At 44.4% G+C, this 10,381-nt stretch overlaps 1 long non-coding RNA gene across 1 annotated transcript; it reads right to left on the reverse strand.

Annotated features, from left to right (window-relative positions):
* Nucleotides 1-3,383: 3,383 nt before the first annotated feature.
* On the reverse strand, nucleotides 3,384-6,067 carry LOC121695781. The gene is made up of 3 exons (XR_006026162.1): nucleotides 5,999-6,067; nucleotides 5,809-5,842; nucleotides 3,384-3,915 (listed from the first exon to the last, which is right to left on the reverse strand). It is a non-coding gene; the product is annotated as an uncharacterized LOC121695781 (long non-coding RNA).
* Between the last annotated feature and the right edge of the window lie 4,314 nt (nucleotides 6,068-10,381).

Here is a 10,381-nt window from a genome sequence, read left to right on the forward strand (position 1 = left end):
CATTGCTACTGGCCACAGATAAAGAGGGATGTTGCACAGTTTGTTCAAACTTGTCATGTCTGTCAGGTGGCAGGTAAGCAAAATGCTGTCATTAACTCATTGAATGCCAAGCTGTTTTCGGAAGCTTTGTCCTAGAGTGCCAGCAATCTAGACCATTGTTGATGATATTTGTACAGCCACAGCATATTCTGTGTTATAGCTATGAACACATACAATGGCTCGTTTAAAAAAGGTGAGACTTTAAGCTCTCGGTGGGTGCAAACCGTGTATTTCTACACGACTCTGTTCCTGAGAAATCCCAAGCTAAACAGTGGCTATAGTTTTCATCAAAATTGCTGTTTTTTTCTAGAAATGGAGATGGAGAAATGGAGAATGCGTTTTCATGAGTTTTCGATTGTCATATATTTCATTTTCATTCATCACAGAGTTCCCAAAATCACATATAAGGTGTGTTAGAGTGTCTAGTTTCGTAATTAAAAAAAAAAACTAAAAACGTAATATTACGTTTTTGGCACTCAACGCATGATAAGGAAAAACGTAATATTACGTTTTTGGCACTCAATGAGTTAAGCCTGCACCTTTAAAGCCCATTCCATCTGTTGGTAAGCCTTTCGAGCATTTGATCATTGATTGTGTGGGCCCCTTACCCCAGTCAAAATCGGGCTGTGTTTATTTGTTTACAATCATGTGCCAGGCGACCCGCTATCCTGCTGCATATGCTTTGAGGACCATAACTACAAGGTCTGTGGTGAAATCATTGTCACAATTTATTTCAATCTTTGGTCTTCCCAGAATCATTTAAAGTGATCGGGGTTCAAATTTTACATCCTGCAACATTCCTGCATGCCCGTCTCAATAATTCAGATACGTTGGCCAAATTAGAGGGAGTTTTGGGTCATTTGGATTTGCAACAGCAAGTAGAATGGAAAGTTACACAGTTAATAGTTATCTATTACACAGCTGAGCTATTCACACCCTGTTACGTAACAACAAAAAAAACATGTTGCTTGTTTTAAAAAAAAAATATATATATATTATTATTACAAAAATATTATTACATTGTGTGATCAATATGCCAGAATAAATGCACAGGGGTGCAAATAGCATACACTGATATTTGTACCAGACGGGGTACTAATAGAACACATTGCTGTGTGCACCGGGGTACGAATAGCATACATTGGCATTTGTACCAAACGGGGTACTAATAGGACACATTGCTGTGTGCACCGGGGTAAGAATATAATTCACTTCTTATTGCACCAGGGTACGAATAGCACACACTGCTAATAGTACCAGGGGTGCAAATAGCCTTACCCTTAAAAATCTCTGCTATCTGACTCTGTACTTACATCCTGCATTACTACCTGCTCTGGCCACCCAGCAAACATTATATCAACAAATTCCAAATATTCCATTCCATATTCCAAATATGACAAAATACACACTAGCAGCAATATGTGTTATTATTATCAAAAAGAAATTCACACTGTCACGAGTCTGCTCCCTGCTCCACTAACTGGATATTATTCCACCTCACTCTGCCTGTTGCCACACCCCCCTCTAACCTATCAGGAAGCTCACCTGTTCATTGCTCCAAATCACTGCCACCTGCACCTTGTTACCAGCTGCTGTGTGTGTGTGTGTACTTAAGGCACAGGTCTCCAGACATTCAGTGTCAGTTCGTCTGTGATTCAGCGTGTTCCTGTTCGTTGGCCTTCCTCAACTGATCTCCGTGCTGATTCCTACCTGTTTGACCCGACCTGTTCAACCGTACAACGACCATCTGCCCGCTCCTGGTAACCAGACCTGTTTTCACTGTTTTCAAGATTTCTGTATCTTCGCTTCTGTGCCTCTACCCCTCTCAGAACACTCTGAACTGCCAACCACAGCTGGTGTCTGCTGCTGCTCGCTCCACTCAGCCTCTCACGGACCCCACTCCAGCCACTGGGGTCTCTCGCTCCACTCCGCCTCTCACAGACACCACTCCAGCCACTGGATTCACTGCCTCCACTCTGACTCTCACTCTCCACTTCCCCTTTCCCCTTATTTAATAAAGATAACCTTCTGGTGTTCGTGAAAAGCATCTGGTTCTCCTGTCTCGTACTTGACACACACACAGCATATTGTCACACACATTAGATTTGTGACCTTAATTACCAACAACCACCACAGACAACACACACACACAAACAAACAAATCAAGTGGTGGCACAGACATAAGTTCATCTAGTTTCAGATACTTACGAGTCATCTTCTCAGGGCTAGTCCACACATACGAAACCGATCTTTTTTTCCTCCGTCTTCCCTGAAACCGCATCAAGAATATTTGCGTCCAAACTCAACACGACTCAACACGTTACTTCATACCCCAGGCCTATAGGTGGCACTGTTTCTTTACAGAAATTGACCAAAGTTTGTGCTTTACAAACAGACAGAATAGGCTATGACGAAATGGTTAGTGTAAGGAAACCAGAATTGTTTGTGTGGACTGATGGTGAACTGTCAACTGTAAAACTAATAAACTTTATTTGACGGTTTGTGAAGGGTGCAGTCCCGTCCTTTATTTGGCTAACGCAGGTAGGCCTACTAATCACCTTTACTTTCTTTGGTTGTAGGATAGTCCGTGATTCACATTAGTTTTGGCTATCACCGCAATTAGGCTACTAAATGCAAGGCTTACCCAAGTTCTAGGCTATTCTGTCGCCACATTTATAATATTGCTATAAAACCTTTGTTAGTAACAGTCGTTTGCCTGCATCAAATCGCGCATTTGCATTCAGTGTGCTACCATCGGCTTAACGTGAGTTCTAAGCGTCTTTGTATGCTTATATCTGATTTCACTCGACTGAATGCATGTATATATGTTGTAAGACATGTAAAATAAATGAATGACACTGGCACTACGCACAAATGAATGTAGCCTAAACTTACACCGCACTTTCCTAATAACTTAAGTTCTCTCGCGTCACTGACAGTAGCTAGAATGCATTAAAAAACGCCGGGAAAAAACAGTGTTCAGTCCACCAAGTCATAAGCTATCGGCGCTGCGCAGCACCAGTTGTGATATTTATCTTACGGAGTGTAATCGTAGGTAATGTCATGTATGAAAACTAGTATTGTTAAGCAATACTAAGTGCAAGTCCAGGGCAGCTGAGGTGTGGCGATGACATCATTGATACGCAAGCAGGATGTGCGGTTTCGCTGTCTAAACGAATTCAAACGGGCTACGGTTTCAGATTTCTCCACTCTGGGACCAGGTTTCAGAAAAGTGCAGTTTCGGGCAGTGCGTTTACAGGATTCGTTTGGACGCTCAGCCAAGACGAAGCAAAACCTCTGCGTTTAACCTAAAAAGCGTCTCCGTGTGGACGGGCCCTCAGTTCTCACTAAAAAAGCAGAAGCAAACAGTAGAGACAGCAAACATTGCGGCATTACAGACAAACTCACACTTCTGTTATGAAAACATTGAGGCACAACAGACAAACTCACACCTCTCTTATGCAAACATTGAGGCACAACAGACAAACTCACACCTCTAATATGCAAATGGTACATGGATTTGATAGTAGTGACTGGACATTTCTTGGCCTTCTGTCGCTGAGTCGGCACACTTATCATAAAACAATCGTAGTTTTACTTCCCTCTTCTCTTCTCCTTCAATGACCTGGCATGTATACACTCCCTCGTCTCTCTCAGCATCAGAGACACGTCCCCTATCCCCAGCTGCTGGACGTTCACATTCACTCTGTTCTCATAACCTTTTCCCTCTGACACGCCCATTCTCATACAGGTAGATGCATCTAGTCTCCCTAAACCACCTGATCTCCATGGAAACAGCGCTAGTTTTCAGAGAAAGGTGACAGGGCAGTGTGGCATCAGCACCAGGAGATAACCCTGTGGTAACCAGGCTAAAACCTGTGGGGTAGAAGAGAGTGATCATGCTCAAAAACATGTAAACATACTAGGGGTGTAACGGTACACAGAAGTCACGGTTCGGTTCATACCTCGGTTCGGACATCACGGTTCGGTATGAGTTCGGTACAATGGAGGGAAAAGCAAAACAAAAATGCAAAAAGCATTTTTTTTATTGTGCATGTCTTAGGCTGTACCACATAGTGTCATACAGTCTCTCCCCTGCAACAGCCTGAAGTGTGTAAGATACAGTACAATAAAGTACCCAGACTCCATCTCTAACGTAAACAAAATAAGACAATCAGCTATAAAACTGAAAATAGGCCTACAGCATCTCTTATTTCTGAAAGTGCAAATTACATAGAATAATGATTTTTAAAAATCCACTTAAGCAAGACCTTCAACATCCATGTTTAGTTGTATATGGAAGGGTCTACAATTTGCCTCAATATTTTTCAGTGTGTGTACAGTAATAATCTACTAACTGTGAAAATATCACACTATTTTGCCTTCTTTTAAAAAAACAAAATTGCTCCTTTCTTTCATTTCATAAACATACTACAACTAGAAGTCACGTGACTTTGCCCTTTGACGTTAACTCACCGCAGCATGATTTGTTTATTATATATTAGCCTGGTTAGCGTTGACACTTTCTTTTACGGTCTATGCACTTATTAACACTGCCAGCTCCTCATGTGCGAAGTTATAAGTTACCCTAACATAAAGGTAATTACCACGCGATTTACATAGCTTTCTGTCATTACGAAATAATTTTAAGCCATAGGTTTTGGCCCTATTTGTATGTGTATCCAAAGGCTGGTGAAGCGCAGGGAAAGTTTTTTTTTTCTCGTTTCAGTGATTGGTAGCCTACATCATCTGGGTGATGGCGTCGAATATGTGTACTTGTGTAGCATGTTCGATATATTTCCACTCACATAACGTTACCCAACAACTGCTGAACAACGCCGACACACAGTTTCGTCTTATCTACCACTCTCTCGCCTGTACTACTGTAACCTAAGTTCTCAAACTTGCAATCTTAAAGAGCAGGTCCTCTAACTCTTATGGGTCGCCACCACTCGCTTAGTGCTGCTATCTCTGACTGACTGACTCGACCGACGACCTGACAAAAAAATAACATAGGCACCAATCAGAGCTAAGGCGAGGCTACAGATTAGCGTTAGGTGTCGCTAAAGAACTCTCGTAACTCTCGTATTTAGCAGTAATTCCGCATTACATTATTTAATCCGCACGCAAGTTTTATGTATTTTTATACCGTGTATTCTCCGTGTAAATTCATGCACCGAACCGTGACGCCTGTACCGTTTCGGGTTAAATACGAATACATGTATCGTTACACCCCTAAAACATACAAAACAACACAGACACATGTAAACAAACACATACAGAGACACATGTACTGTAAACATACACACACAGAGACACGCAAACATGTAAACACACAGAGACACACAAACATTCCCCTACACAGGATCAGACACCAAAACATGTAAACATACACACACAGAGACACAAACATTCCCCTACACAGGATCAGATACCTAAACATGTAAACATACACACACACACACACACACACACACACACATTCCCCTACACAGGATATGATACCTAAACATGTAAACATACACACACACAGACACACACACACACACACACATTCCCCTACACAGGATCAGATACCTAAACATGTAAACATACACACACACAGACACACACACATTCCCCTACACAGGATCAGATACCTAAACATGTAAACACACACAGAGAGAGACACTCACACATTCCCCTACACAGGATCAGATACCTAAACTTCTTGAATTTCCCCTTGGGGATCAATAAAGTATCTATCTATCTATCTAAACAGTCTCATACCTTCATTTCTGAGCCAAGTTGACATTCTGCCCTCCTGCAGCAGATGTGTAGTGAAGTTTACATCCCTGAATATGTTCATGCTGTCAGTCATTAATGCCATTCATCCTTCTTATTTCTATGTCATTTAGTAGTGTTTCAGAAAGTGTTTTTTCCCTTCTAATTATCAAAGACAGAGAGAGAGAGGCCTTACCTCACAGTTTAGTGCTGCTTGAGATATGATAATTATGTTGATGTCAGAATGAAGTTGAGATTTGGTTTTCAAAGAAAAAAGAGTTTGCAGAGGCACTCTGAGGCTCATGGCAAGAACTGGTTAAAAGCACATGGGCCTACGCGTTGCGGCCATATTGGCCTTCATCAGCGGGCTAGTCTAGCAACTCTCCGTTGGCTTGTGACCTCGAAAAATTAAACTTCTATCAGGCCAATCAAATCGTGTATAGAGTCGTTAGGCGGGCTTAACATAATGATTGATGGCAGAGTTGCAACGGTTTGGCTTGAATTCCCTGCTACTTGAAAACAAATAAGATGGATGTTGCTGTTGGCGAACAGCGTGACACGAGTTAAGCTTTTATTAAGTTGGCAAAAGTTTGAACTAGCCAACTAGCTCCGCATGCGACTCATAGCGCTGTCCTATTGCGTGCAGAGGGAATTTGAAAGACAACCGATTATCCCGCCCCTCGGACTGAGCACTGCGAACCCTGACTGCCCAGACCCTACATTTTAATGTGGGTCTGGCTCGTCAGGCTAAGAGACAGGCTCATAAAATAAATCTTGGCAACGTGCAAACCATTCTCAGCCTCATGCTACCACAACAAAGTCCAAACAATGTGGAAAGTGTGGCAAAATCCCAAACCATTCATAGACTTAGTGCCCAGCTAAAGATGTTGAGTGCAGAAAATGCCATAAAAGGGGACACTTTGCGAATGTGTGCAGATCAGCTCAAAAGTTGGAATCCATTGAAGAGGATGCAGCTGGGGCTTATCTAGGAGCTGTTGACCATCCACATTCGTCTACATGGACAGAAATACTTACCATAAACGGCAGCCCACTGCGTTTTAAGGTGGATACTGGCGTGTCCGTGACTGCTATCCCAGAGACAGATAATGTACAGGATCGATATGGCATATATACGCCGCAGATATATATACGCCGCAAAGACCACTGCTAGGGCCCACCAACCAACCTGGATGTTAAAGGGCAAGTGCATGCTGTCATTCAGAGAGGCGACAGAAAGATTGAGGAGGAGGTGTTCATTGTGAAGGACCTGAGCACACCCTTACTGGGCCTCCCTGCCATTCGCAGACTGCAGATGATTCCACAGCTCCATAGCATAGACGACTCAGAGGCACACTTTCGCTCAACCTACCCAGATGTCTTCACAGGGCTAGGTAAACTTAAAGGAGAGTACAAAATTAAGCTGAAAGACGATGCAACACCCTACGTTCTCTCCGCACCACGTTGTGTAGCCATTCCCCTCCGCAGCAAAGTGAAAGAGGAATTGGACCGGATGGAGAAGATGGGGGTGATAGGCCGTGTGCTGAATGGTGCACAGGCATGGTCCCTATTGTGAAAACATCAGGGAAAATACGCATTTGTGTAGACTTAACACATCTGAATGAGAGCGTCATCAGAGAGAGGCTCATCTTACCGGCAGTGGATGAGACGCTGGCCAAGCTAGAAGGAGCCAGAATCTTCACAAAGCTCGACAGCGTGACATCAGGCTTCTGGCAGGTACCACTTCATAAAGACTCAATGCTGTTGACCACATTCATCACACCAGAGGGACGCTACTACTTTAAGAGGCTCCCTTTTGGAATATCTTCGGCTCCAGAACATTTCCAGAAGAGGATTTCTCAGATGATTGATGGTGTTGACAGAGCCCTGTGCCATGCTGATGATGTCCTTGTCACAGGAAAGGATCGGGCAGAGCATGACGAACGGCTGCACAGTGCTACAGAAATTCAGAGAAGCTGGACTCACTCTGAACGAGAAATGCCAGTTTGCTATGGGTGAGATTCGATTCCTGGGCCATGTCATAAACTCAACAGGCATCAGAGCAGACCCAGATAAAATAAAAGCGATCCTTGACATGCCTGAGCCGAAGGATGTAGGGGACGTTCACCGTTTCATGGGCATGGTGAATTATGTGGGCAAATTTTCACCACGTCTGCCTGACCTGACAAAGCCCATCCGTGACCTGTTAAAGTCAGAGAACAGCTGGACATGGCAGGCACCCCAACAGAAAGCGTTCCTGGAGACGAAGAAGGATAGGGTCAGAGACTGTGTTAGCCCAATACAGCCCAAGTCACGAAACCATGGTATCAGCCGATGCCTCTTCCTATGGAATAGGAGGTGTGTTGACAGAAAAACAGCCAGATGGTGAATGGAGACCTGTAGTTTTCATTTCTAGAAGTCTGACCAAGGCCGAATCGCGATACGCCCAAATAGAAAAAGAGGCTTTAGCTGCGACCTGGGCATGTGAGTGCCTGCGAGGGGATACTTGAGTGGGCTGGATATAAGGACTGATCACAAGCCACTTATAACCCTCCTGATACTTGAGTGGGCTGGATTTTACTATAAGGACTGATCACAAGCCACTTATAACTCTCCTGAAGTCCAGCTGGATTTTACTATAAGGACTGATCACAAGCCACTTAGTATAACCCTCCTGAAGTCCAGAGCACTGGACGAACTCCCTCCGAGGATTATCAGATTCAGACTTAGATTGCTCAGATTTCATTTCAACATAATCCATGTCCCAGGCAAAAACCTGATAACAGCTGATGCCCTGTCGAGAGCGCCTCTTCCAGCCACAGCCATGGAGGCAGAGCAAGACCTGGAAAAGGAATGTAAAGCTTACCTGGACAGCGTAGTAGAAAGCCTCCCAGCCACACCAACAAAGCTGGAACAGATTAAGAGAGCACAAAGTTCAGACAACACATGCAAACGTCTCAGTCGATACATTGTAAATGGCTGGCCTGAACACAGACGAGATGTACACGAGCTGCTGCTGCCCTACTGGCCTGACAGGTCAGTCCTTCACGATGGAGGATTACTCATGAAAGGTGAGAGACTCATAATACCTGAAAGCATGAGACCTGATATCTTGCAGAGACTTCACCAGGGACATCAAGGTATCAACAAATGCCTAGCTAGAGCTAGAGAATCAGTCTGGTGGCCAGGCATCACGTCTGCTGTGAAGCAGATGGTTGAGAGATGTGAGATTTGCGCACGGGAAGCTCACACAGCAGTCAAGCCTCTGCTCACTACCGACCACCCAAACAGACCATGGCAGAGAGTTGCAGCAGATCTTTTCCAATGGCAGAATGGGAACTATTTAGTCATGATAGACTACTTTTCTCGCTTTATCGAAGTTTGCAACCTACCCAACAGCGCATCTGCAAAACAGACTATTGCAAGAATTAAAGCTGTGTTTGCTAGGTACGGATGCCCAGAAGTGCTTGTCGCGGACAATGGTCCACAATTTTCCTGTCACGAATTCGCTCTGTTTGCGCGAGATTATGACTTTATGCACGTGACAAGCAGCCCCCGTTATCCCCAGAGCAATGGGGAGGCTGAACGGGCCGTCAGAACCGTGAAGTCCCTTTTGGAGAAATTGGGAGATTTCCACAAGGCTCTGTTGGCCTACAGGGCCACCCCATTGGCACATGGGAGCTCCCCAGCACAACTACTGATGGGGAGGAGAATCAGAACACCAATCCCTGTGTCACCGGAGCAGTTACAACCACAGTGGCCTGATCTCAAGAGATTCAGAGAAAAGGACACTGCCTTGAAACTGCAGCAGCAACAAACGTTCAACCGGAGACGCCGTACTCAAACCCTGCCACCTCTTCAGCCCGGACAGCAGGTGTGGATCAGACCCACACGCACCAGAGGGACAGTTGTGAGGCCTGCACCTACACCGCGCTCATACGAGGTGGAAACCCCGGAAGGAGGACAGATGCGGCGCAACCGTTCGCACCTCAGAGACCTCCAACATCAGGTGATGGGACAATGACTAGGTCAGGGAGACTGACCAGGGCTCCTGAGAGACTGGACCTTTGAACATCATACGCACATGCACACCACGGTGGACAAGAGAGAAAAACAATAAGACATGTTAAAAAGAAGAAAAAAGTCACTATTTTCCTGTTTGAAAATTGGAATGTTTATTAGAAAAGACATGTTCTGATTATTGCAAACTAAAGGTTTACGTAATAGCCACAGTGAAATGGAATGTCTTCTGTTAGCCTCTCGGTTTACATTTACTGATGAATATATTACAATGATTTAAAGTTCTGCCAAAAGGGGGAGATGTAATGGCATGTTATGTAATGGCATGTCCAGTCGCGTTCCACCGATGAAGAACAACAAATGAGAAAAGTTTGGATTGGCCTGAGCGTACTGGTGGCAGAGCCGTCATATGTCTAAGGAGCACAACGGTCGGGATAGCAGGGTAGCATATGCCTCTATGAGGGCATTCAAGTAGGTGGGAGAAGAACCAGTGTTTATTACAGAAGACTGTTAAGAACACTTACCGCAGTCGCATTGTCCGGAGAAAATTCTTTGGTCACCT

Source organism: Alosa sapidissima, chromosome 2 (assembly GCF_018492685.1).
Source record: "Alosa sapidissima isolate fAloSap1 chromosome 2, fAloSap1.pri, whole genome shotgun sequence".
NCBI classification, from domain to species: Eukaryota; Metazoa; Chordata; class Actinopteri; order Clupeiformes; family Clupeidae; genus Alosa; species Alosa sapidissima.